The sequence below is a fragment of the Arachis hypogaea genome, chromosome 14, assembly GCF_003086295.3.
Source record: "Arachis hypogaea cultivar Tifrunner chromosome 14, arahy.Tifrunner.gnm2.J5K5, whole genome shotgun sequence".
Taxonomy (NCBI): Eukaryota; Viridiplantae; Streptophyta; class Magnoliopsida; order Fabales; family Fabaceae; genus Arachis; species Arachis hypogaea.
Window position 1 is genome coordinate 69,135,011 of NC_092049.1, and position 27,285 is coordinate 69,162,295.

General features: G+C 40.8%; 2 non-coding genes across 2 annotated transcripts; both read left to right on the forward strand.

The window, feature by feature from the left end:
* The first annotated feature begins 983 nt into the window (after positions 1–983).
* Positions 984–1,087, forward strand: LOC112746417 (small nucleolar RNA R71). The gene has a single exon (XR_003174303.1). It is a non-coding gene; the product is annotated as a small nucleolar RNA R71 (small nucleolar RNA).
* An 11,071-nt stretch (positions 1,088–12,158) lies between these two features.
* Positions 12,159–12,262, forward strand: LOC112746773 (small nucleolar RNA R71). The gene has a single exon (XR_003174637.1). It is a non-coding gene; the product is annotated as a small nucleolar RNA R71 (small nucleolar RNA).
* Positions 12,263–27,285: the final 15,023 nt, after the last annotated feature.

Below are 27,285 nucleotides of genomic sequence, written 5' to 3' on the forward strand. Positions count from 1 at the left end.
CCTTGGCTTGCTCAGTTCCACTTTCCTGCTTAACTTCTTCCACATCTTCTTTCAAGATTTCTGGTTCCTGCTGTGAGGACCTGATTCCTTCTTCTTCTGAGACTTCCTTCAATATGGTGATGGCCTTGCACTCTTCCCATCTTACTCTCTTTTGTTCCCCCTTAGGATTCTTTTCTGTGTCACTAGGGAACACTGCAGTTGATTTGGGTGCCTGTTGAGATAGCTCTCCTACTTGAGATTCCAACCTTTTGAGTTTTTCACCATGGTTTCTTAAGGTAGTTCTCACATCATCCCTGAAGCTCTTCAATTCAATTATGTCTTGGCTCATGGTTGCCATCATTCCTTCCATCCAGTTTAATTGATCTTGAAATTGTTGGTTCGGATTAGGTTGGGTATGTTGATTATTTTGGCCATGATATGATGATTGGGGGTAAGTGTTTTGTGTGGCTTGGTATGATCTTTGGTTGGAGTTTTGGTATGTGGAATTGTTTTGTTGGTTGTGGTTGTAAGGTTTGTGGTTTTGTGGTTGGGTTTGTTGGTTTCCCCACCCAAAGTTTGGGTGGTTTCTCCAGCCTGGGTTGTAAGTGTTGGAGTGTGGATCATATGATTGCCTTTGTTGGTTTCCCACATAGTTAACCTCATCCCAATCACCTCCTTCAATGCCTACTTCCTCTTGATCTTGTGTGTGTATTGTAGCCACTTGCTTTGTTTCTAATTGCCTGGTAAGCTCTGCTAGTTGCTTGGCAAACACCTTGTTTTGGGCTAGAATTGTATCGACATGGTTCAGCTCCATGACTCCCTTAGTGTTGTGCCTTTCTGATGCATAGTAGTACTCATTCTCAGCCACTGTCTCGATCACTTCAATGGCTTCTTCCACGGTCTTTTTCTTGTTCAATGAACCTCCTGATGAATGGTCTACAGCCTTCCTTGATTCATAAGAGAGCCCATCATAGAAGATGTGCAATTGCACCCAATCATGGAACATGTTTGGTGGGCATTTCCTTGTCAAGTCCTTGAATCTCTCCCATGCCTCGTAGAGAGTTTCACCATCTTGTTGTCTAAAAGTCTGGACCTCAGATCGAAGCCTATTGGCCTTTTGTGGAGGGTAGAAACGTGCCAGAAACTTGCCTTCCACCTCATCCCATGTGGTTAGACTCCCCCTTGGGAATGATTCCAGCCACTTAGCTGCCTTGTCCCTAAGTGAAAATGGGAACAAGAGCAGTTTATAGGCATCTTCCTGGACTCCATTGGACTTCACAGTGTCACAAATTCTCAGGAATTTTGTGAGATGTTGGTTTGGGTCTTCATTAGCACTTCCTCCAAAGGAACAATGATTTTCCACCAATGATATTAGCTGTGGCTTGAGCTCAAAATTGTTGGCCTGAATGGGTGGTTTCTGGATGCTACTACCACAATTCCCAGAGGTTGGGTTTATGTATGAACTAAGAACCCTCCTCTCAGGAATGGCATTGTTTCCATCAGCTCTCTCATGGTTGTGAACTTCTCTATCCATGTTGAGATCTAGAGCTTCCTCAAAATTGTCCTCAGATTCTCCTTCAGATTCCTCTTCTCCCACTACTCTCTTCCCTCTTGCTTCCCTTCTAAGTCTATGAAGGGTCCTTTCCGGTTCGGTATATGGAGGAGTTGATGTCTCTCCTCTCCTACCTGTCATACAAGAACACAGCTCAAACACAAACAGGTAAAATACTCTTGGTTAATGGAAGAGTATGGTCAGCTCAATTGAGGAATTAATTCAAACAGTTAGTGAGTCAGTGAGTTAGTTGCATGAATTTAAAGGCATAAAGAAGGAAAGCATGTAACCAAGTGCAGAAATTAAAATTCAACAAGTATTTAGAACAGAATTAACAAAGCAAGAGAAAATTGCTCAATCTAGTTAGCTTCCAATTTGAGAATTGTCAATCGAAAACCAATCCCCGGCAACGGCGCCATAAACTTGATGCGCATAAACGTGTTATGCTACGATTTAGGAAATTGCACGATCGGCAAAATTCCTTCCGGCAAGTGCACCGGTTATCGTCGTCAAGTAAAAACTCACAATAGAGTGAGGTCGAATCCCACAAGGATTGGTTGAGTGAGCAATTCGGATTAGAAGTGTGTTCTAGTTGAGCGGAATCAAGATTTGAGATGAGAATTGCGGAATGTAAAATTGGCAGGAAAAGTAAATGACAAGAAAATTAAATGGCTGAATCTTAAATTGCATGAATTAAAGAGCAAAATGTAAATTGCTGAAATTAAAAGGGAATGGGGATGATTGCAAGAATTGAATTGCAGAATGTAAAGAGAAAGTGGAAATCAGAAATGGGGAATTCATTGGGTTTAGGAGATATTGAAATCTCCGAATCAAAACATGTAAATCTCTTCCTCAACCAATGCATTCATTGAATTTTGCTTGGCAATCTTATATGATTGGATCCCAATTCCTTGGCTCACCAATGCTCTCTAAAAACAAACAAATTCCCAATCCCTTGGTTTAAATGTTCATAAGAAGAGATGATGCTTGATCACTGATTATACCACACAATTTCATGAACCACAATTTGGTAGGATTACATGTCACAATATCCATCCAAACCCCAATCCAATCCACTGTGAGAAAGCTTCTCTAGCATGAATCCTCCATTCCTTTCCCAAGGCTCCGAAGGATTCCAAGTATGAGTAGTCTCTTTCCCAAGACAACTACTCAATGGAATTAAATCGAGAAGCTTTCTAACAAAATTCAAGAGAAAAGATTGAAGAAGAAGATAAACTATTATTGATTCATTGAATTACAATAGAGCTCCCTAACCCAATGAAAGTGGGTTTAGTGAATCATAGCTCTGAATTCAATTACAAAGAAAAAGAAACTAGCTAAAAATGAATGTAAAAGTCCCTTCTAACTTAACTTCTATCCTATTTATACACTTTCTATATTGAGCTTCAGTTGTGCTTCTTGGGCTTTGAGGCCTCTCCTTGCTTTCCTTTTGTCTTGGGTTTATGATCCATAATCTTGATGAGGTTGTTGATCCAAATCCTGTAACATTTATTGAGCCAACTTAGTGATAATCAAATAATGGCACATGACTCAATAAATGAGATTTCAAACTCATCAATCCCTCAGGCCCAATCCCATAAACCATGATATTCAATTGGGTTTCATACCAAAGTAAGTTTAAGTTAATAATTGTGCTCAAAGACTAACTTAAATCACAATATTTTTGGCCCAGAAACCTTTTTTCAAGAGTGGCGTTTAAGTTGTAGTTTAAGCTTAAACTGCAACTTAAACGCCAGACACTTCCAGTGATGCCATTTGTAGAAGCACGTTTAAGCTTCAGTTAAGGTTAAACTGAAGCTTAAACGTGGAAATGGAAGAAGGTAGCCCTGGAGAGTCATGTAGTCGAACACGTTTAAGCTTCAGTTTAAGGTTAAACTGAAGCTTAAACGTGGAGATAGGAAGGGCAGCCCTGGAGGTCGAACACGTTTAACCTCCAGTTTGAGGTCAAACTGGAGGTTAAACGTGGAAGCTTGGAATGGTGGCCCTGGAGGTGTCGAACACGTTTAACCTCCAGTTTGGGGTCAAACTGGAGGTTAAACGTGGAGATGGAGAGAGCAACCCTGGAGTGAAAAAACTATCGAACACGTTTAAGCTCCAGTTTGAGTCAAACTGGAGCTTAAACGTGGAATGGCCCCTGGTACTCTTCCTGGTTCTGGCGTTTAACCTCCAGTTTGAGGTCAAACTGGAGGTTAAACGTGGAACTCCTCCCTGGGTGGCATACTCATTCTGGTGTTTAACCTCCAGTTTGAGGTCAAACTGGAGGTTAAACGTGGAATGCTCCTTAAGTGAGGCTTTTCATTCTGGCGTTTAACCTCCAGTTTGAGGTCAAACTGGAGGTTAAACTTCAATCCCAGCATTTCTTATCCTTCATGATTTTGGCGTTTAAGCTCCAGTTTAGGCTTAAACTGGAACTTAAACTCCACATGTGATATTCAAGCTTCCTTTATTGATTTTGTTGCTTCCTTGCTTAGCCTCTTCTTCCCTGAAATCATCCAAACAATTGCATCAAAGTCTTGCAAAATTTCATGAGAAATCTTTCATTCATAGCATTTAAGTAATATAACTAAAACTCATGGAATTTGCATCGAAATCATATTGTTTGGATGGTTCATTACTTTGTTCTTCATTTAACCATTTTTGGTTACTTTAAGCTCAAGAAAATGCATAAAACAACTAAAACTAACAGAAAAATGCTAGTGAAACTAGCCTATGATGCCTTGGCATCATGTACCGAGGTTGTCGTCAAGTAAAAACTTACAATAGAGTGAGGTCGAATCCCACAGGGATTGATTGATCAAGCAACTTTAATTAGAAGAATGTTCTAGTTGAGCGAATCCAGAAATTGGGTTGAGAGTTGCAGAAAATAAAATGGCGGAAATGTAAATAACAGAAAAGTAAATGCTAGAATTAAAGGGATGGAAGTAAATGACTGAAAATAAATTGCAGAATGATAAATGGGAATGGGGGATTTGCTCATAAAAATAAATGGCAGAAATTAAAGAGAATGGGTAAGATTAGAGATTGGGAGTTCATTGGGCTTAGGAGATGTTACAATTCTCCGGATCAAGTTCATTTTCATCTCTTCCTCAACCAATGCACTCATTGATCTCCTTGGCAATCTTAAATTATTGAATTACAATTCCTTGCAATTCAATCTCTCAAATCTTGATCAATAGCCAATTCCTTGGTCAATTGCTCATGAGAAGAGATAAAGTATGGTCACTGATTATACCACATGCATTTCCCAAACCAAGTATTGAGAGGGTTACAGTCACATACCCATCCAAACCCAATTTGGTCCAGCATGAGAAAGCATTTCTAGCTTGATCTCTTCATTCCTCTTCCAAGGTTCAAAAGAGATCCAAGTTTGAATAGCTTCTCTTCCAAGATAACTACTCAATTACATGAAGATCGAAAGCTTTCAAGTAAAATCAAGAGGAAAGATAGAAGAAGAACAATGAAAATTAGTATTGATCCATCAAATTACAACAGAGCTCCCTAACCCAATGAAAGGGGTTTAGTTGTTCATAGCTCTTGAAAATGAAAACAAAGATGGAGAATACATCATAAAACTAGAAATTGCAAAGAAAGTAAATACAGAGAGTGGTTCTTCAGCCTCCAGAACTATTTTACAATTCAAAGCTACTCCTATATATACTACTCTTCTCAGCTTCTAGTTCACTCTTCAAGTCTTGGGCCTTTGGATCTTGAGTTTGAAGCAGTTCCTTTCTTTATTTGGGCTTGGCTTTACTTGCAGAGAGAAAGTGCGGAGTGGGCAGAGACTTAAGCTCAGGGCGTAAGGAGTGTTAATCATTTAATGAAAGTCCAAGTTCGGGAATGTTAGTGACACTTAACATTGTCACTAACGTTCCAATGCACCCCTTTTGCCTTTCGTTAAAACCCACGTTAACTAAGTTAACGTGGCTTTTAACGTTATCTTGTCAACCTTCGAGAATGTTAGTGACACTCAACATTGTCACTAACGTTCCAGTGTGCCCCTTCTTGATTCACGTTAAAGCTCACGTTAACTAGGTTAACGTGGCTTCTAACGTGGCCTTTGCCATCCTTCGAGAACGTTAGTGACATTCAACATTGTCATTAACATTCCAATGTGCCCCTAGGTCTCACGTTAGAGTCCACGTTAACTAGGTTAACGTGGCTTCAAACGTGGCCCTCTTTTAGCCATCCCAACATTAGTGACAATGTTGAATGTCACTATATTGGCTCATCCTTCATTTCTCATCGTTAGCTTCCACGTTAACTTGGTTAACGTGGAAGCTAACGTGACTCTTGGGGGTTGTGTGGTTGCTTCAACGTTAGTGACAATGTTGAGTGTCACTAACGTTGTCGACAACTCTTCATTCTCTACGTTAGTTCCCACGTTAACCAAGTTAACGTGGGAGTTAACGTGGTACTTAGCACCATAGGCCAACGTTAGTGACAATGTTGAGTGTCACTAACGTTGGCTTCTCTCCCTCCCCCTTAACGTTAGAGGTCACGTTAACTAGGTTAACGTGGCTTCTAACGTGGCCACTTATGAGTAAGTGCCAACGTTAGTGACAATGTTGAGTGTCACTAACGTTGGCTCAACTTCTTTTCTCTACGTTAGAGTTCATGTTAACTTGGTTAACGTGACTCTCTAACGTGGGTATTGATGGCTTTTTGAGAGTGTTATTGGCAATCACTTTTCTCATTAATCTTTGCAAGTTACCTCTCCTTTTCTCGCTTCTTTTTGGTCCTGAAATCAAGCAACAAAGTGCATCAAAGCTCTAGTCTAAGTCATGAGTAATGCAACATAATATTTGTCACTAAACTTATGCAAAATCCTCATGAAATCATGTAAAATGCACAATGTATGCTTGAGTCAAGGCATAAGTGAATATTTATCCAAAACTAGCTTATTTCCTAAAGAAATGCATGAAACTATCCTAAAAACAGTAAAGAAAAGGTCAGTGAAACTGGCCAAAATGCCCAGGCATCACAACACCAAACTTAAAGCTTGTTTGTCCCTAAGCAAGTACTGGAACAAGAGAATGATGAAATGAATATCCAGAGGAATGAGTCATCCTTGTGGAAGTCATATTACTGATTTTATGGTGGTTTCATGCATAGCAACTTAGGTTCATTCCATTACTGGCTTTCAGACCTTTATCCTGTCCCAAAACACCCACTTTGTTCATATCCCATGAGACTTTTATTCATTGATCCTTTTATTGTTATTACAAGGGTTGTTTGTGTTATTTAGGCTAAGTGCTCTGTAAGGGGGCAACTCTTTAAGATAAGCTTTCAACCAACACTCCCGAACCAGTTGGTTCAAGGTATTAGGTGTTGAGACACCCCTAAGGACTTACTCCCTCAAGCCTATCCCCCATACATACACACTACAGGCATTTAGTTTATTTATTTTCTTTTCTTGAGACCTTGGTGTCCAGCACCTCTTTGGGTTACTAAGTGTTCTGTAGTGAAGGTTACTCTTGATAGTGGACTTTCAGCTGATAATCCCGAGTTAGTTAACCCAAGTTACCAAGTGATAAGGCACCCCTAAGAGCTTATTCATCCAAGTAGATCCCTCACACAGGAGCACCACAGACACTTGCCTCAAGCTTAAAACCATTGATGCCTAGCCTTGTTGCTTACTCTTTTTCTTTTGTTTTTCACTTCCATTGTTCTTTCCCTTTTCTCTTATTAGGATCTTGTTATTAACTTAGTCTCATGAGTGTATCCAAAGCAAAGTATTCAGGATAGATAGTTGTCTTCCTAGCCTTGTGGTTGAACCAACTTAGCTAACTTATGACTACCCCAAAGATTCATGAATGCACTTCCACAATATGAACTCTACCCTGGTCTTTTTAAAAACATAAACATTCTCTTCTTCATTTGATAAAAAGGGACAAGCTTACAAGTAAATAAGGGAATGATGCAGTGACATAAATACCAGTGCACATAGACTCTCTTCAATACCAAAAACTAAAAATTAACATGATTTGAAAAAGGTTTAAACATAACATGGAAGCAAGTTCTATTTCATACAAGATCTTCCTTATTTAAAACACAGAGAAAGATGGAACAAAGAAGGAACTCCACCACCTTTTACTGTTGTGGGTGTCCACGCTCTTTTCCTTGCTTGTCCTCCTTGTTTCCTCTTGCATTTCCTCACATCCGTGCCAATCTTGCTTGCTTCCAATCCTCGAGTGCCTTCCTCACTGACTCATGACTCTCTTCCACCCTTTGTCTTTCCTTTCGTACTAATTCATCCTTCATTTCATCATACTTGGCTATTCCTGGATGCAATATTGGCAGCTGTCCCACTAAGTAGCCGAGCCTGGCTTGAGTATTTATCTGATGTCCTGTTTGACTCATGTAAACTCCTTCTGCAAATGCCCTTTGCTCGTCCAATAGTTCTGCCTGTTCTATTTGTCTTCGATGCATCTCATGTATGTGTGCCCCTTGATGTGCTTGGATGTTGATTAGCCTCTGGGTGGATTCTTGTTGCTGGTTTTGCCTTTGTTCCATCCTGTTGAATGCTTCTCCCCATTGTTGTCCTTGGCTTAGTTGCTGTTCCATCATTTGCCTTTGCCACTCATCTTGCTGCCCCATCATCTGTAGTTGAAGCTCTTTCTGTGCTCCTTGGCTTTCCAAATATTGTCTAGATAAGCCATCAATGGCTTCCTGTAATTGGTGCATGTCCAAGGTCTGTGGTGCTTGTCCCTCTAAGACCTGTCCTTCAACTACTGGAGGGGCTGTCCTCTTTCTTTGCTTCCGTTGAGGCAGGGGAAGTGCTACAGCATTCATCCTTCGGACCGTTATTGGAATGCCTTCCTTTATCCAAACGGGGTCCTCATCTTCAAAAACCACCCTAGCTTTCTTGCATATTCGGTAAATAGTGGTGGGGTAACCTAATGTTCCTCTTGAGTCACTTTTCTCTGCCATCTTTCTAATTCCTTGAGCTATGATCTCATGAACTTTGATTTCTCCTCCCTTGAGTATACAATGCAACATTGTTGCTCTCTTGAGATTCACCTCCGAGTTGTTTGCAGTTGGAAGAATAGACCTCCTCACTAGCTCGAACCACCCCTTAGCTTCAGAAGTGAGATCTGTTCTCTTAATGAACTTTGGTTTATTTCCTGCACCCCCTTTTTTATGAATTTTGGTCTCCCATCTGAGTACCTCTCCCAGTCAGCGGCTATGACACAGATATCTGATGCTATATCTGAGAGCTCATCCTTATCGGGGTTTCTACTCATCCTTGCCTGATAACTCTCCTCATCAGAATGAGGTGATTTTAATTGAAGAGCTCTTATTATGGCACTTGGGCTGAAGTCCACTTCCCTTCCTCTCACATAGCTTTTGAAGGTTGGGGCTTTGGTCTTATCCTCTCTAACTGCATTTGCATAGAATTCTTTGATGAGGTTTCCATTGATTTTCCCTTCTGGACTGGTGAGCAATTGCCACCCCCTCTATTCGATTTTTCTCCAAATCTGTGGTGATTCATTGCCATTGATTTGGAAGATTAATTGTGGCAATATCCTTCTGGCACTTATCCGCTCAAATTCATGCTCATGAAAGGCAGTCTTGAATCTCTTGTCATCAAAAGGAGCACTCTCCATAGGCCCTTTCCTCTTTTGCCTCTTTGCCATGGCTTGAATTGTTGTTTGAGGGGGTTTGAGGCTTTGGATAGATGAAGAGAGGGTTGGTTAAAGCAATTTGTGATGAAGGGTTTAGTGTGCCAATAGAAGTGTGGAGAGTGGGGATTTGAATGTGAGGAGTGAGCATGCACTACGGTTCACTTATATAAGAAAATCATGAGTGGATGAAGGGTGTGGATTGCATGAATGTTTACTAGATGAATGGATGGGGTTGTGTATGAAGGGAAGACAAGGATCATCACTTTAATGAGAGTGATTGGTTCGGTCTTCAAGGGTCTTCTTTCTTCCAATGTTGCATGGCAGCGTTTCCCCATGCGTTCCCTCTTGAGACATGTGTGTAGTGCTCTTCATTAAGTGGCGAGATCTCCCCCATTTAATTGTCCAATCATTTCCTTTTCATGCTTCTTTTCCTTTCCTATAAAGATTTGAAATAAGGGAATTAATATATAAGAAAATTAAAACTCTACGGCTCGAATAAATTGAAAGAAAGGATTTGATTGTTTGTTTATGAATTTCAACTAACTAACTAACTATTGGTGGTTCCTTATATGCATTATGGTGGCACCATGGGGTGACACCAAACTTAGTTTGAAGCACTGTGATGAAAGTTTTGTGTTCAAAGCTCCCAAGACTAGCATGCAACTTGGTTTGCTTTGAACACCAAACTTGTTCCTCACTATATTCTGCATAAGAAGATTTTCACCAATTGTTTGTTAAGTTTGGATTGAAGCTCATAAAGATTGACTTATTCATTATCATCTGAAAGCATATAAAACATGGGTTGCCTCCCATGAAGCGCTTCTTTAGCGTCACTAGCTTGACGTTTTTCTTTCATCACGGTGGTTGGTAGTGCTTAAAGTCCTCCCCTCTTGTTGTGGACTTGTATCCATTGGTTGGATCAATGATTTCCACATGTTCCAGGGAAAGAACTCTGTTGATCGTGAAGACCTTGGGTAATTGAGATGGCACAGTATGGAGATTAGGGGGAATATCTGGGAAGTAGGCTGAGACAACTCTATCCCCTGGAGAGAAGTCTTCCATAGGGATCTTCTTGTTCCTCCATCTCCTTGGTACCTTCTTCTTTGTTTCTTTTGAGGTTACCTTCCCCTTGGTGACCTCTTTTCTCCAAGGAGTTGTGATGCTGTCTTCACCTGCCTCTAGAGGTTTGGGTTCCTCCAACTTTTCCTTGAGCTGTGGCAATTGCTGTTTTCCTTGTTTGTCAGTTAAGGGGGTCTCAGAACGAACTGGCTGTGCTTCAGTGCTTGTTTCCTCCTTCAGTGTCTCATTATCATTTGTGCTTAGTTCTTTGTCCTCTTGATCTGTTTCTTGTGAGAGTTTGAAAATATTGAAGCTGAGTTGTTCATCATGGATTCTCAATATTAGCTCCCCTTTCTCTACATCGATAAGTGCTCTGGCCGTAGCTAGAAATGGTCTTCCCAATATGATTGGGTGAGTGTGACTTTCTTCCATGTCTAGAATGACAAAGTCTGTTGGGAGAAAGTACTTCCCAACCTTTAGCAACACATTTTCCACCACTCCTATTGCTTGCTTTTGAGTTTTGTCAGCCAGTCTGATAATGACATCTGTGGGCATTATCTCATTGATCTGCAGCCTTTTCACCAGGGATAAGGGCAGTAAGTTGATGCTGGCCCCTAAATCGCATAGTGCTCTGTCGAACATATTTTCACCTATGGCACAAGGGATATGAAAACTTCCTGGGTCTCTTCTTTTTGTAGGCAACTCAGGTTGAATAAGGGCACTACATTCCTTGTTCATCACTATAGTCTGCCCTCCCTTGAGTGAGCTTTTCCTGGGAAGAAGTTCCTTCATATACTTGATGAATGCAGACATTTGTTGAATTGCCTTGATGAATGGTATGTTCACATGCAGAGATGCAAACAAGTCTAGGAACCTTGAGTATATTCTTTTTCCCACAACACCATTGAGCAGTTGAGGGAATGGTGCATAAAGCTTCAGCAGCTCTTGTTGTGAGATTTCTGGTTCTTTGTGATCTCTATCCTCCTCCTTAGTTGAGTTGTCTTCAGGTTGTTTGCACATTCTGCCTTGCTTGTCTTCAATCTCTTGATCACTTGTAGTGACCATTTTGCAATCTTCCCATCTTACTTTCTTTGCTTCTCCCTTGGGGTTTTTCTCAGTGTCACTTGGGAAGCTATCAGTAGGTTTGGGAATCTTCTCAGCTAAATATCCCACCTGGAATTCCAGCTTCCTAATGGTCTCTCCCTGGTTCTTGATATTGGCTCGCACCTCCTCCTTGAACACCTTATTTTCTTGAATCTCTTGGCTTATTCCTTCCAGTAAGGCTTCAATCTTAGAGAGCCTGTCATCAATTGATGAGTGGTTTGGAGCAGATGTGCTATTTTGGTTTTGATAAGTATGTGGAGAGTTGTTGTTGTGGGGGTGTTGAGATGTCCTCTGGGTGAATTGTTGGTGAGCTGCATTGTTGTTGGAGTTGTAACGTCTCTGGTCTTGGTTTTGATCTTGCTCACTTCCCCACCCAAAGTTCGGGTGATTTCTCCATCCAGGGTTGTAAGTCTTGGAGTATGGATCATAGTTTTTCCTTGGTGAATTCCCAAATGTAATTGGCTTGCTCCTGACTTCCTTCTGCTTCTTGGTTTACTCCTTCTTGTGTTGTTGATGAAGTGGAGATTGCTGCTACTTGGTTCATCTCCATCTTCTTGGTGAGGTCATCCAGCTGCTGAGTAATGAGCTTGTTTTGGGCCAACAGAGCATCTACATTGTTTAGCTCCATCACTCCTCTTGTGTTCCCTCTTTCGAAAGCATAGAAGTAGTCGTTTTCTGCTACTATTTCAATAACATCTATGGCTTCCTCAATGGTCTTCTTCTTGTTCAAGGACCCTCCAGATGAATGGTCTACTACCTTCTTTGACTCATAAGAGAGCCCTTCATAGAAAATGTGCAGCTGGACCCATTCGTTGAACATGTCAGGTGGACACCTCCTTGTTAAGTCTTTGAACCTCTCCCATGCTTCATACAGAGTCTCACCATCTTGTTTCCTGAAAGTTTGAACCTCAGCTCTCAGCCTATTGATTCGTTGAGGAGGGTAGAATCTTGCTAAGAATTTGTTCTCCACATCCTCCCAAGTTGTCAACCTCTCCCTTGGGAAGGATTCCAGCCACTTGGCTGCCTTGTCTCTGGGTGAGAAGGGAAATAAGAGCAATCTATAAGCATCAGGATGAACACCATTAGATTTCACTGTGTCACATATTCTCAGGAAGGTGGTCAAATGTTGGTTGGGATCTTCTTGAACACCTCCTCCAAACGAACAGTTGTTCTGAACAAAGGTGATGAGCTGTGGTTTAAGTTCAAAGTTGTTGGCATGGATTGTTGGTTTTTGGATGCTACTTCCACAATTGCCTGGGTTTGGATTAATGTAAGAGCCCAAAACTCTTCTATCCTCCTCAGCATGATTTGCTCCACCTCCTCTGCCATGGTTGTGAATCTCTTCTTCATGATGATTTTCCATATTTTCTTCCATGTTTGGTTCAAAGTATTCCTCAAACTGTTCCTCTTCTTCTTCAGCACCAACTACTCTTTTTCCTTTTGCCTCCCTCCTTAGTCTAAGGAAGGTTCTCTCTGGTTCAGAATCAAAGGAAGTTGAAGCCCCGCTTCTTCTCCCTGTCATACAACCAACAAGTACAAGCAGAGAATATAGGTGCAGACAGTATTTGTGTCAGAATTGATGTTAGTTGTGGGTGATGCAATATATCAAACAGTTAGTGGGTTAGCAAACAGAATTGAAAATAACAAAGAAAAACAAAAAGTAAATCACTCAAATAGAAAATGAAATACACAAAATAAAATGCTCAATCTAGTGATCTTCCAATCTAATCATTGTTGATGCACAATCAATCCCTGGCAACGGCGCCATAAATTTGATGCAGAGAAAACTTGTCTCTCAACAAATCTTCCTTCGGCAAGTGTACCGAAGTTGTCGTCAAGTAAAAACTCACAATAGAGTGAGGTCGAATCCCACAGGGATTGATTGATCAAGCAACTTTAATTAGAAGAATGTTCTAGTTGAGCGAATCCAGAAATTGGGTTAAGAGTTGCAGAAAATAAAATGGCGGAACTAGAATTAAAGGGATGGAAGTAAATGACTGAAAATAAATTGCAGAATGATAAATGGGAATGGGGGATTTGCTCATAAAAATAAATGGCAGAAATTAAAGAGAATGGGTAAGATTAGAGATGGGGAGTTCATTGGGCTTAGGAGATGTTGCAATTCTCCGGATCAAGTTCATTTTCATCTCTTCCTCAATCAATGCACTCATTGATCTCCTTGGCAATCTTAAGTGATTGAATTACAATTCCTTGCAATTCAATCTCTCAAATCTTGATCAATAGCCAATTCCTTGGTCAATTGCTCATGAGAAGAGATGAAGTATGGTCACTGATTATACCACATGCATTTCCCAAACCAAGTATTGAGAGGGTTACAGTCACATACCCATCCAAACCCAATTTGGTCCAGCATGAGAAAGCATTTCTAGCTTGATCTCTTCATTCCTCTTCTAAGGTTCAAAAGAGATCCAAGTTTGAATAGCTTCTCTTCCAAGTTAACTACTCAATTAGATGAAGATCGAAAGCTTTCAAGTAAAATCAAGAGGAAAGATAGAAGAAGAACAATGAAAATTAGTATTGATCCATCAAATTACAACAGAGCTCCCTAACCCAATGAAAGGGGTTTAGTTGTTCATAGCTCTTGAAAATGAAAACAAAGATAGAGAATACATCATAAAACTAGAAATTGCAAAGAAAGTAAATACAGAGAGTGGTTCTTCAGCCTCCAGAACTATTTTACAATTCAAAGCTACTCCTATATATACTACTCTTCTCAGCTTCTAGTTCACTCTTCAAGTCTTGGGCCTTTGGATCTTGAGTTTGAAGCAGTTCCTTTCTTTATTTGGGCTTGGCTTTACTTGCAGAGAGAAAGTGCGGAGTGGGCAGAGACTTAAGCTAAGGGCATAAGGAGTGTTAATCATTTAATGAAAGTCCAAGTTCGGGAACGTTAGTGACACTTAACATTGTCACTAACGTTGCAATGCACCCCTTTTGCCTTTCGTTAAAACCCACGTTAACTAAGTTAACGTGGCTTTTAACGTTGCCTTGTCAACCTTCGAGAATGTTAGTGACACTCAACATTCTCACTAACGTTCCAGTGTGCCCCTTCTTGATTCACGTTAAAGCTCACGTTAACTAGGTTAACGTGGCTTCTAACGTGGCCTTTGCCATCCTTCGAGAACGTTAGTGACATTCAACATTGTCATTAACGTTCCAATGTGCCCCTAGGTCTCACGTTAGAGTCCACGTTAACTAGGTTAACGTGGCCATCTTTTAGCCATCCCAACGTTAGTGACAATGTTGAGTGTCACTAACGTTGGCTCATCCTTCATTTCTCATCGTTAGCTTCCACGTTAACCTAGTTAATGTGGAAGTTAACGTGACTCTTGGGGGTTGTGTGGTTGCTTCAACGTTAGTGACAATGTTGAGTGTCACTAACGTTGTCGACAACTCTTCATTCTCTACGTTAGTTCCCACGTTAACCAAGTTAACGTGGGAGTTAACGTGGTACTTAGCACCATAGGCCAACGTTAGTGACAATGTTGAGTGTCACTAACGTTGGCTTCTCTCCCTCCCCCTTAACGTTAGAGGTCACGTTAACTAGGTTAACGTGGCTTCTAACGTGGCCACTTATGAGTAAGTGCCAACGTTAGTGACAATGTTGAGTGTCACTAAAGTTGGCTCAACTTCTTTTCTCCACGTTAGAGTTCACGTTAACTTGGTTAACGTGACTCTCTAACGTGGGTATTGATGGCTTTTTGAGAGTGTTATTGGCAATCACTTTTCTCATTAATCTTTGCAAGTTACCTCTCCTTTTCTCGCTTCTTTTTGGTCCTGAAATCAAGCAACAAAGTGCATCAAAGCTCTAGTCCAAGTCATGAGTAATGCAACATAATATTTGTCACTAAACTTATGCAAAATCCTCAAGAAATCATGTAAAATGCACAATGTATGCTTGAGTCAAGGCATAAGTGAATATTTACCCAAAACTAGCTTATTTCCTAAAGAAATGCATGAAACTATCCTAAAAACAATAAAGAAAAGGTCAGTGAAACTAGCCAAAATGCCCTGGCATCACTGAAATTGAGGGACCTGAGCAAAAATCTGATTTAGAGGCTGAAAAAGGACTACAGATGCTGTTGGATTCTGATCTCCCTACACTCAAAGTGGATTTTCTAGAGCTACAGAAACCCAATTGGCGCGCTCTAAATTGCGTTGGAAAGTAGACATCCTAGGCTTTCGAGTAATATATAATAGTCCATACTTTGCCCGAGATTTGACAGCCCAAACCGGCGTTCAAAGTCAGCTCAAGGAATTCCGGCGTTTAAACGCCCAAACTGGCACCAGAATTGGAGTTAAACGCCCAAACTGGCACCAGAATTGGCGTTTAACTCCAGGAATAGCCCAAGCATGAAAAAGCTTCAATGCTCAGCCCAAGCACACACCAAGTGGGCCCCTGATGTGGATTTCTGCACTATCTACACTTACTTACTCATTTTCTGTAAACCCTAGTTACTAGTTTACTATAAAAACTACTTTTAGAGACTTATTTGACATCTTTGGACATTGAGTCCTTAGACCTAGAGACTATTGTACACGTTTGGAGAGGCTGTCCATTCGGCCATGTCTAGACTCTTTTCACTTATGTATTTTCAATGGTGGAGTTTCTACACCCCATAGATTAAGGTGTGGAGCTCTGCTGTTCCTCATGAATTAATACAATTACTACTGTTTTTCTATTCAATTCACGCCTACTTCTTCTCCAAGATATACTCTTGTTCTTAATTCAGTTAAGTCAGAATGAAGGGGTGACCCGTGACAATCACCCAATCCTCGTTACTCGCTTAGCCAAGATTCGCGTGCCTGACAACCGCAAAGTGGTCTACATGATGTTCAACGTAGTCATTGGATGCCAGTTGGAGTATACTCTCTTGGATATCTAATACAGAGGACCGAGTCCGTGAGATTAGTATCTTCGTGGTATAGGCTAGAATAAAGGCAACATTCCTGGGATCTGGAAAGTCTAAACCTTGTCTGTGGTATTTCGAGTAGGATCTGGGATCCGGAAAGTCTAAACCTTGTCTGTGATATTCTGAGTAGGATCTGGGAAGGGATGATTGTGATGAGCTTCAAACCTACGAATGTGGGGCGCAAGTGACAGTGCGCAAAAGGACAATGGTCCTATTCTGACGCTAGCGGAAACCGATAGATGATTAGCCCTGCAGTGACAGTGCAGATGGATTTGTTTTCATTCGAGAGGATCATACAGCTTGCCATGGAAGGAGGTAACGCATGATTGGAAGAAGGCAGTAGGAAAGCAGATGTCCGGGAGCAACAAAGCATCTCCAGACGCTTATCTAAAATTTTCACCAATGAATTACATAAGTACTTCTATCTTACTTTATGTTGTATTTATATTTTAATTATCAAAACCTCATAACCAATTTAATCTGCCTGACTGAGATTTACAAGATGACCATAGCTTGCTTCAAGCCGACAATCTCCGTGGGATCGACCCTTACTCACGTAAGGTATTACTTGGACGACCCAGTGCACTTGCTGGTCAGCTGCACAGAGTTGTGAATAAAAGTGTTGTGATCACAATTCTGTGTACCAAGACTCCAATGCCTAAGTCAACATGGGTTTTAAGGAGGTATTTGGAAGAATCAGAGTATGAGTTATACCTGGGTGCTCCAGTGTATTTATAGTTGTGTGGGCTGACCTTTCTAGATAAGATAAGTTAGTTATCTTATCTTATCTTTAAGTGAAGTCATCTTTATCTTCGAAGGTAACTGCCCTTGACTTTCTAGGCCTTAGCTACCTTTAGACTGGGCTATGTCCCTTTGTTTGGGCCTGCTTTGGCTTCTTATGTCGACTTGGCCGACCTCTTTTAAAGAAGAGGTCGAGGATCCTGACCTGAAGAGGTCGGTCGCTTTGTCTTCAATCAGTCCGGGTGAAATAGCTCGATCCAGGGTATGAACAGTGCCCCTGCTTGAGCTCGATTTTACCCTTAAGGTCGCATCTTCAGACTTCGATCTTTTGGAGAAGTCGAGCTCAAGCATTTACCCTTTTGTCAATCTTCGTATAACTCCTGCTTGTCTCCTTTGAATGTAGAGCATTTTTCCTTTTTCCTGGTTTAATTACTGCGCGCATTGTGCTTTCTTGGGAACATGCGACGTTTTAAATGCTTATTAACTCCCCTTTTGTCGTTTCCATTCCTTCCCTCTTTTTCTTTCACTTTGAATATTGAAGTCTCCTCTTTTAGTTTATTTCTTCCTTTCTTTTCGCTCTTTGCTTTACGGCTACACTTTGTTTCTCTCAGCCCTTTGTGTTCTGTCTTTTCGCTTGAAGTGCTTTATCTCCTCTGTCTACTTCGACTCAAGGGAGTTTGGTTGTTGCCCTCTTTCTTCCTTGGTTTCCTTTCTCGTTTCAGGTTGGTTTCTCTTCCTCCATACTTTTGTTTTTATATTTTGTTTTGGTAATGCATGCCCCTGACTTATTGTTTGCTGTAGCACCTTGTCTTCGCACCTACGTGCCTTCGAGCCTTCAATTTTACTTGCCTTGAAGTGGCTGTTTGGTGTGGACTGTGTCATTCTTCTCTTTGAGTTATCATTATCTTCTCCTCTACAGGTTAGTGTTTTTCTTTCTTTCTTCTTTTTTGATGACTATGCATGCTTTTATGAGGTTTTGACTTTGTCTTTGAAAAACTTTGATTTCTCTGTGAAAAGATTACGCCTTTTTGTGTCTTGATCCATGATTTTATGATTTTTCCTTGTCGCTCATCTTTTGAGAGGAATGTGTGTCTTCTGGTGTTTTCTGCTTTCCTAGGGTTTTATTAGGGGTATTCCTGCATCCTTCATTTCATATATTCTTCGTTTCTGGGTCTACTACTTTGTTTGAACCGTTTTGGTGAAGAAAGATTATAGTCTTGATGGTCCTTGTTGATGATGATGAAATTTCTTGCTAATTTGTTATGTTACTAGAAGAGTATTGTTTGTGAGATGGTTAGGGCATAGACCGTTGGTTTCCTTCTTTTCTGGTTCCTACCTTGTTACTGCCTCCAAAGGGTGTACCTGGATTTCAGTGTGAATCCTGGGGTTTCCCTTTTGCTGCCGTGTCTGATTCTTGTCGTTCATATATTATTGTCCGAATTGTTTTCTGATTTGTCCGAGTTGTTTGGTAGTAACCCATCTTTTCTCTGTTTCTTCCTGTAGGAATAGTTGGCCTATGACTTCTCGCAAAAATATTGTTGAGATGTTTACTAAGATCCCGGATGGCATGTCTGACTGGCTGGACTCCATTGTGTTGATGTGTATTATCGTTGTTAATTCTTAGTATTGTGTGCGGCTTAGGAGGCACCATAGGATTTGTAGTGATAGGGATCAAGAGAAAAATTATGAGCTAGTGTCACCTGACCCTCAGAAGAGGGTTAGTTTTCCCTCTTTGATTCCAGAAGAACGTCCCTTTTTCTACGCTTATGACTATTTCTTTAGTCAATTAAATATTACTATTCCTTTTACCCCCTTTAAGACCGAGTTGTTGTGATCTTGTAATGTAGCTCCGTCTCAGCTCCACCCGAACTCTTGGGGATTTATTAAAATTTTCCAATTGCTGTGTCAAGAATTTGATATCCGACCTACCCAAACTCTTTTTCTTTACCTTTTCATCTTGACAAAGCCTAGGTAGTGAAGAAGAAAGCCTCCTGGGTTTCTTTCCGAGCTGCTCAAGGAAAGAAAGTTTTCTCTATGTATGACGAATCCTTTAGGGATTTTAAGAACTATTATTTTAAGTTTATCCTTTTTTCTTGGATGAGAACAACGAGCCCGCCCTTCCCTTATGCTGGCAAAAGAATGTGGTAGTATCTAGGTATTCTTGGAAAAGCTTGGATGAAGTCGAGCAGGCCTTTATGAAGGTGTTAGAGGAAAATTGGGGAGAGCCTCCCCATCTAGATACGAAATAACTTTTAAGGGATCCTTCCCTTCTTAAGGCTGAACTGGGTATGTTGACTTTTCTGCATTTGTGTGTTTTGCTGATCTGTATCATTCTCTCTTGTGTCCGGTTTTCATTTTTGTCTTTTTAGAGATGGTGAAGTCTGCTGATTCTATGAGGCATTTTCGCAGGGCCAAGAAGCCAATGGCCGCTCAAAACACCTCGGCCAAGACTTCTGGGGAAGGATCGTCTCAGGCTTCTCAGAGGAAGTCGACCTCGGACACTGCGGAGTTGAGGAAAGTCATCCTGGCTCCCCAGGTTCGCTTGGTTCCCTCTAATCCTCCCTATTCGACTTCTTGTGCTGCTTCCTCCTCCCAATGCTGGATTCTTTTGACTTGGATGCCCTTGATTTTGATGCTGTGGGATTTGTTGACAATCAAATTGCTCTTTTGGTCGACTTTAGATGGATGATGTGTCCCTCCTTCAACACTTGAATTTTATCACTATAGGTGCGGCCTTATATCGCACTGTCTAGGGTTCTCCTGTCCATGCAACGAAAGCTTTTCTTAAGGATTGATGCGAGCAAAAATTGGCGAGTTAAGAATGATTATAAAATATGCGTTGCAAGTATAGTTCTCAACCAACCAGAAATCCGCTCATCAATTTAGAAGGGTGTCATAGAAATTAAAATGAAAATACTGGGAGTATAAATCCCAGGTCGTCTCCCAACGAGTTACAGAAAAGTGTGCTATTTTATTAATCAGATGTTTTCAAAAAAGTTTGAGTTGAATGGGAGAAAATTAAATTAGAGAATTTATATAAATTTAAATAAAAGCCTTGACTGGAAGTTGATTAGTTGGAAGCCCTATTCTTGTTGCAGTACTCTCAAGACTAATTAATAATTGGGGATTATTCTGTTTAGTTGTCCCTCACTAAGTAAGGGAAAGTTAAACAAGTTGGAATGATATCTCTATCCACAAGTTCCATTCCGCTCTTGGGAGGATTGGTGTTAGTGACTAGAGAGCAATCCAACAATAAACTCAATTACAATCTTTCTCTTGAGCATCCCAACTCAAAGGTTTCTTTCAACCAACTCCCCATCAAGTTAGGGAACTACTCGCTCATTGTAAATGAAGAATTCATAACATAAGAAAGGGAATTAAAGAAAGACATGATAAATAATGATCAAAAGATTAATTAAAAATAAAAGTAATTCTTGTATTGATAAATGCTAAAATAATCCAATGGTAAAATTAAGTAAATTAAGGAATATGGAAGAGTAAGAGACAAGTAAAGAGAACGAACTAGAATGTCGAAGTCTTGATGAGGCAATAACTCTTCTCAATATCCCAATGCAAAATAATGAACATAACAAATCCTAAAAACTATGAATGTGTAGAGAGAAAAACCTAGAGGAGAGGAAAACTAGATCTAAAAACTAAAACTATGCGGAATGAATGTTGTTTTTGGTTTCTGCATGTTCTCTGGCTCTAGTTTGCTTTTCTGGGCCGAAAACTGGGTCAAAATAGGGCCCGAAATTGCCCCCAGCGATTCGGCAGATTATGCAGATAGCGCATGTCACGCGGTCGCGTCATCCATGCGGCCACGTCATTCGGCTTTCTGCTTTGCCACGCGGTCGCGTCATCCATGCGGCCACGTCACTCGTGCTATTCCATGCCGCGCGGTCGCGTCATCCATGCGGCCGCGTCACTGCGATTTCCTTTCTTTCGCACGGTTGCGTCATCCATGCGGCCGCGTCACTTCTCGCTGGTCATCTCCTCAATTCCTTGTGTTCCTTCCATTTTTGCAAGCTTCCTCTCTAATCTCCAACTCATTCATGCCCTATAAAGCCTGAAATACTTAACACACAGATCACGGCATCGAATGGAATAAAGGAGAAATAAAATATATAATTAAAAGTCTCTAGGAAGCAGGTTTTCAATCATGCAATAACTTTAGGAAGGAATTATAAATGCATGCTTATTTAACGAATAAGTAGGTAAAGATCATGATAAAACCACAAAAATAACAACAACAACAACAACAACAAAGCATTGTCCCACTAAGTGGGGTCGGCTACATGAATCAAACGACGCCATTGTGCTCTGTCATGTATCATGTCTATAGAGAGACCGTTTACATGTAGGTCTCGTTTGACCACCTCATGGATAGTCTTCTTAGGTCTTCCTCTGCCTTTCACCCTTTGTCCATCTTCCATCTCATCCACCCTCCTGACTGGATGTTCTATCGGTCTTCTTCTCACATGTCCAAACCACCTGAGACGCGATTCAACCATCTTTTCCACAATGGGTGCTACTCCAACTCTCTCCATTATATCTTCATTCCTTATTTTATCCAATCGCGTATGACCACTCATCCATCTCAACATCTTCATCTCTGCTACACTCAGCTTATGTTCGTGCTCCCCTTTAGCCGCCCAACACTGCGTACCATACAGCATAGTCGGTCTTATAGCGGTGCGATAGAATTTAGCTTTAAGTTTTAAAGGCACTTTTTTGTCGCATATAAAACCAGATGCACTCCGCCATTTTGACCAACTAATGCCAGGGCATTTTGGCCAGTTTCACTGACCTTTTCTTTGCTGTTTTTAAGGTAGTTTCATGCTTTTTCTTAGGAAATAAGCTAGTTTTGGGTGGATATTCACTTACATCTTGATTTAAGCAAACGTTGTGCACTTTACATGATTTCATGAGAATTTTGCATGAATTATATGATAAATTGGATGATGCATGATTCCATGATTAAGAGCAAGACTTTGATGCACTTTGTTTGATTGATTTCAGGCCAAAAGAAGAAGAGAAGAGCCACGTTAGTGGCTACGTTAGTTACACTAACGTGGGAACTAACGTGGAAGGAAGGAAAGCCACAACGTTAGTGAGAAAAGTTAGTGGCATTAACTTTGAAGAAAGGAAATGGAGCCAACGTTAGTGACACTTAACATTATCACTAACGTTGGACCAAGCTCATGAGTGGCCACGTTAGAGTCCACGTTAACCTAGTTAACGTGGCCTCTAACGTTAAGAAGAAAGGGGGGAAGCCAACGTTAGTGACACTCAACATTGTCACTAACGTTGGCCAAAGCACACAATGCCACGTTAACTTGGTTAACGTGGGAGCTAACATGAAGAGGCAAGGGTGGTCGACAATGTTAGTGACACCCAACATTGTCACTAACGTTGGAAGCAACCACAAATCCCCAAGAAGCCACGTTAACTCCCACGTTAACCTAGTTAACGTGGAAGTTAACGTGAAGAAGAGAGGTTGTCGACAATGTTAGTGACACCAAACATTGTCACTATCGTTGGAAGCCAACACAAGCCACAAAGAGCCACGTTAACTCACACGTTAACTTAGTTAACGTGGAAGTTAACGTGGGCAAAAGTCCCACCTGGCAGCCTGACCATGCCTTCTTCAAACACGCATAACTTGAGTTACAGAGGTCCAATTGAGGTGATTCCAGTTGCGTTAGAAAGCTGACATTCAGAGCTTTCCAACGATATATAATACTCTATAGTGGGCATGAAATTGGAGCACAAACAAGAGGCATCTTCTAAGCCCCAAAAACACCAACTGGGCAGCAAGTGCAACGTTAGCCACAATAACTTTCGCACTAACGCCACACTTGTAGCGTTAGTTTGGCTAACTTTGGCACTAACTTTAGCACCTAGACCTCAACTTGACTCACTTCTCTCTCAAGCCCACTTCAAAGCTCAAGCAAGCAAGCCCACAATTGTCAACCAATCAAGGCCACAAGAAGCATCTAGAATAGGAATTTTCATTTAATTGTAATTTGCTTTTAATTTCATTTTGTAATTTAGGAGAGCCTATATAAAGGCCTTAGTTTTTACATTGAAAGGATCTTAGGCTAGACGATTCTGGAATTCTAGAGAATTGAAGGAAGGGGGAGAGAGTGAAGACCAATTCGAACTTTTGTGAATTGGCACACTCCAAGGGGAGTGGGTCTTCGGACCCCTCCCTTCAACCACTCTTCTTCCTTTTCTCTTCTTTTCTTCCTTAGGAGTAGTTTCATTTTAGTTGTAATTTTCATTTATGAATTTTGAAGTTTCAATTTCAGTTTCAATCTTCATCTTTACTTTTCTGCACTTTCTTTCTTTTCTATTTTGGTAGAGCAATGATCAACTAACTCTTTACATTGGGTTAGAGAGCTCTATTGTGATTCAATGGATCAATTGTAGTTCTTATTCTTCTTCTTCTTTCTTTCCTCTTGATTTTACTAGAGAGCTTTCGATCTTCATCCAATTGGATAGTTATCTTGGAAAAGAAACTATTCATACTTGGATCTCTTCTGAACCTTGGAAGAGGAATGAAGAGATCATGCTAGAAATGCTTTCTCATGCTGGACCAAATTGGGTGTGGATGGATATGTGACTATAATCCTTCCAACACTTGATTTGGGAAATGCATGTGGTATAATCAGTGACCATACTTCATCTCTTCTCATGAGCAATTGACCAAGGAATTGGCTATTGATCAAGATTTGAGAGATCGAATTACAAGGAATTGTAATTCGATCACTTAAGATTGCCAAGGAGATCAATGAGTGCATTGATTGAGGAAGAGATGAGAATGAACTTGATCCGGAGGATTGCAATATCTCTTGATCCCAATGTTCATTTTATTTTTTAATTCTTACATTTACTTTTCTTGCCATTTTACTTTTCTGCACTTTATTGCTTTCTTTACTTTTCTGTCAATTTACATTTCCTCGTTACTTATCACTCCATTATGATTCGTCTAACTAGGATAATCAATTAACCATTGATTGCTTAATCCGTTAATCTCTGTGGGATTCGACCTCACTCTATAGTGAGTTATTACTTGACGACAATTTGGTACACTTGCTGAAGGGAGATTTGTTGAGAGACAAGTTTTCCGCGCATCACCAACCTGCTTGGATCCTATGATTTACATCCTGTTCAATCTCTCCATTGTCCTGTATGATGCACCCATGATACTTAAAACTTTTAACTTTTCGTAGGGTGTTTTCTCCAATCTTCACCTCTATATTGGGGTTTTCCCTTCTCAGACTGAACTTACATTCCATATATTCCGTCTTGCTACGGCTTATGCGCAGACCATACACTTCTAGAGCTTCTCTCCATAACTCCAACTTCTTATTTAGGTCTTCCCTTGACTCTCCCATAAGGACGATATCATCGGCAAAAAGCATGCACCATGGCACAGGCTCTTGGATATGCTCTGTGAGTACTTCCAAGACTAATGTGAAAAGGTATGGACTTAAGGATGATCCCTGGTGTAATCCTATACTAATAGGGAATTCCTCTGTCACACCACCTTGGGTCTTCACACTAGCTGTGGCCCCATCATACATGTCTTTAATTGCCCGAATATATGTGATCCTTACTCTCCTCTTTTCTAAAACCTTCCATAAGACCTCCCTTGGTACTCTATCATATGCTTTTTCCAAATCAATAAACACCATATGTAGATCCCTTTTATTACTACGATACCTCTCCATCATCCTTCTTAATAGGTATATCGCTTCAGTGGTAGATCTGCCTGGCATAAATCCAAATTGGTTTTCTGTTACTTGTGTCTGTTTTCTCAACCTCCGTTCTATCACCCTTTCCCACAACTTCATAGTATGACTCATAAGCTTAATCCCTCTATAGTTTCCGCAACTTTGTATATCCCCTTTATTCTTGTAGATAGGTACCAAGGTGCTCTTTCTCCACTCATCAGGCATCTTCTTTGACCTTAAAATCTCATTAAAAAGCATGGTTAACCAGTTGATGCCTTTTTCTCCAAGACCCTTCCAAACCTCAATCGGGATATTATCAGGTCCTACTGCCCTGCCATTTTTCATCTGCTTTAGAGCCTCTTTTACCTCGAAGTCTCGAATCCTTCGATAGTAGTCAAAGTTTTGATCTTCTTCCCTTGTGCATAATCGACCAAGGCTCGGAAGAGTCTTCTGTCCCTCATTAAATAACTCGTAGAAGTAACTCTTCCACCTTTTATTAATCTTCTCCTCTTGAGTCAACACCTCTCCATCCTTATCCTTTATGCACTTAACCTGATCCAAATCTCTCGTTCTTCTTTCCTGGCTCTTTGCGATTCTATATATAACTTTTTCTCCTTCTTTCATGCCCAAAGACTGGTAGAGACCCTCATATGCTCTTGTTCTTGCTTCACTTACAGCCACTTTTGTCTCTTTCTTAGCCGCCTTATATTTTTCCCAGTTATCTGCATTGCGGCATAAAGACCACTCTTTAAAGCATTCCCTTTTTATCTTTATCTTTTCTTGTATGCTCGCATTCCACCACCAGGACTCCTTGTCTCTTGGTCCTATTCCTTTAGATTCACCAAAACTTTCTTTTGCTGTTCTTCTAATAACTTCTGCCATCTCTCTCCACATCTCTTCCGCGCTTCCATTTCCATCCCACTTTGCCTCTTCTCCTACCCGTCTTAGGAAGCTTCTTTGTTCCTCACCTTTCATCCGCCACCACCTCGTCCTTGGGTTCTTCGTATGATGTCTTTTCCTCAACTTTTGCTCGACGCAAAAATCCATGATGAGCACCCTATGTTGTGTTGTCAAACTCTCTCCCGGGATAATTTTACAGTTAATGCAAAATTTCCGGTCGACTCTCCTCAACAAGAAGAAGTCGATTTGAGAGCTTGTCATGTCACTCTTATAGGTTATAAGATGCTCGTCTCTCTTTTTAAAACATGTATTTGCGATGAGAAGATCAAAGGTTGAGGAAAAGTCCAAAATAGTTTTACCCTCGGCATTGATCACCCCGAAACCATGGCCTCCGTGAATACTCCCATATCCAGTCACTTCTCTCTCAACATGGAAATTTAAATCTCCTCCTAAGAAAATCTTATCTCCCAAAGGTATGCCTTGAACCAAACTCTCTAGATCCTCCCAAAACCTTATCTTGTGTTGTTCGTCCGAACCCACTTGCGGTGCATAGGCGCTAATCACATGGAAAGCACCTCCCTCCATCACAAGTTTGATAGAGATGATCCGATCTTCCACCCTCTTGACATCCACTACGTCCTTCTTCCACTGCTTATCCACAATTATTCCAACCTCATTCCTATTCTTCACCTTTCCTGTATACCAAAGTTTGAAACCAGAAGTATCCAACTCCTTAGCCTTTGCACCAACCCATTTCGTTTCTTGTAGGCACATAATGTTAATCTTCCTCCTTGTCATGGTGTCTACCACCTCCATGGACTTTCCTGTTAGAGTGCCTATGTTCCATGTCCCAAATCTCAACCTTCTGTCGCTTCGACCTTTACCTTTTACTTTGTGAACTAGCTTATTTACCCTCGTCCGTTCACGAAAACACGAGAACCCTTGCTCATTTAACACTACATCCGGGCACCGATGCAGCGGCTCTTGCTTTGACACCGTACTCGAGCCATACGTCGCGTTGCTTTTGGGCAACGACCTAGCTTTAGCGCAATAATGTCTTTGATTCATGTCATGGGGGTTCGGCTATATTTTTATGTTGGTTGCCTAAGACCTAACACAACCCTCCTCCTTTATCCGGGCTTGGGACCGGCTATGTACCGCAAGTGTAACATAGGCGGAGTTATAAAACCACATAAATAAACACAATATAAACCATTAAATAGTGGTTTATCAACGTCCTCACACTTAAACATTAGCATGTCCTCATGCTTAGTTGAAGGAGATAAAATGAATGAGTAAGAACATGTAAAACCTATGAAATGCAATGCAACCTATATGACTTTTTTTTTCCACTTGATCAAAAGTAAGTAAGCTCTTCAAAATAATTACAAATCAAATTCCACTAACTCAATTCTTATACAGTATGAACAGATAAAAATGCAAGATAGCTCATGAAAGCATGGAACATGGAAATTCAAGCATGGAACCCTCACTGATGATGTATGTACACTCTAGTCTCTCTAGTGTATAGGGTCATCACTCTATCCTTCTCTAATCATGCTCTCTAATTTTTGTTCTTCTCCTAACCAATCAACAACATTTAATATACCAATGCAAACATAATGAGGTCT